Source organism: Camelina sativa, chromosome 1 (assembly GCF_030686135.1).
Source record: "Camelina sativa cultivar CO46 ecotype springtype chromosome 1, ASM3068613v1".
In the NCBI taxonomy this organism is placed as follows: Eukaryota; Viridiplantae; Streptophyta; class Magnoliopsida; order Brassicales; family Brassicaceae; genus Camelina; species Camelina sativa.
Genome location: NC_141880.1, coordinates 21,727,555 through 21,729,510, shown reverse-complemented (window position 1 = coordinate 21,729,510; position 1,956 = coordinate 21,727,555).

Genomic DNA, 1,956 nt, shown 5'->3' with positions numbered 1-1,956 from the left:
GAGATCTTTAAGGCTGTTCCAATCCCTCTTGTCATGGTAGCCCACATGTTCTAGAAACCGGACATCTCGAGAGACATATAGTCGACTTGTGGCCGGATCATAACATTTGTACCCCTTTTGTGTGGTGGAGTAGCCAATGAACATACACTTTGTACTTTTGGCATCCAGCTTACTCCTTTGTTCTCCTGGTACTAACACAAAACAAATACAGCCGAAAACTCGTAAGTGATCAAGAGATGGTTTAAATTTGTTTAGTACTTCAAATGGAGATAAGTCATGAAGAACTCTAGTTGGTGTTCGGTTGATTAGGTAGCATGCAGTCATCACGGCATCACCCCAATATTGTTTAGGAACACTCGAATGGAACATGATTGCCCGCGCCACTTCCATGAGGTGCCGGTTCTTCCTCTCGGCCACACCATTTTGTTGTGGCGTGTAGGGACAACTAGTTTGATGAAGAATGCCATGCTTGGAGAGATGTTCTTTGAACTTGCAACTTGTGTATTCCCCCCCATTATCAGACCTAAGTACCTTAAGTTTAGCATTGAAGTGATTAGTCACATAATTTTGAAAATTGATAAAGGCATCAAATACTCTATCTTTAGATGGCAACAAGGTAATCCAAGTGTATTTTGATTTTTCATCAATAAAAGTCACAAAATACTTGTTATTATCTCTAGATAGGCATGGTGATGTCCAAACATCTGAGTGAACTAAATCAAAACAATTCTCATAAATAGTAGTTGACTTAGGAAAGATAGACTTGCAATGTTTTCCAAGAATACAAGGTTCACAAGTAGAATTATCAAAAGAAATATTAGGAAACATCAACCCTAAAGCACGTGAATGTGGGTGGCCTAGCCTAGCATGCCACACCATATTCGAATCAACAACAAAACAAGACTTAGTAGAGGATAAATTTGGATCGGTTTTCTCTAGGACATAGAGATCTCCACTCCCTTGCCCTTCTCCAAGAACCTTTCCAGTCTCAATATCCTGAAAATAAACATTGTTAGGACCAAAGATTGCATAACAATTCAAATCATTTGTGGTCCTCTTAACCGATAGTAAATTGGAGGTAAAGGTAGGCATAAAGAAAGCTTTTGAGGTTTTATCAAATAGTTTCAAGTCCCCTATTCCCTTTACTGGTATTTGTTCTCCATTTGCAATAACAACATTTCCTAAGGCCGGTTTTATGTTGTCAATTAAACTAGGGTTACTAATCATATGATGTGAGGCTCCCGAGTCAATAACAAGCGATTTGCTAGGCCTAGAAGTAAAGAAAGAGATACCAGACTCCTTGAGTGAAGCAATGGAGCGGATGAGAGCCTCAAGGTCTGACTTCCTCACCACATCTCCGTAGGCTGCGGTCATGGCCACCTCATCTCCCTGCTTTGATGATCCGGCTCCTTTATCGCTAACCGCTTCCTTTGAGAGGTTGGCTTTGAACTTGGCCGGCTTGAGATGAGGATGGAGAACCCAGCACTTGTCTTTCAGATGACCCCGCTTCTTGCAGTGGTCGCACACCAACAACTTCCTCTCCTCTTGCTTGTACATTCCTTTGTTGGCCGAAGCAAGCTCCCCCTTACCGCTAAACAAATCAAGGGATCCTTGCTCTTTCTGAATTTGGGAGCAAATATCTTCAAAGGAGGGGAGCTTCTCTGCCCTTAGGATGTGCTTCAAGAGGTCGTTGAAGGACGGGTTCAAGGTAAGTAGGAGTCCGAAGACTTTGTCTTGCTCCTTTCTTTCGTTTAGCACACTTGCCTCAAGTGTACTTGGCCGCAACATGTCAAGCTCGGACCATAGTGCACGGAACTTACCAAGATGCTTAGTGAACTCCACATCATCTTGGTTAAGATCATTTATGGCCTTCTTGACCTCAAAGACTCTAGTCATGTTAGAGACATTACCATACACGCCTTTAAGTGTTTCCCACAGTTCCTTGGCCGTCTCGCA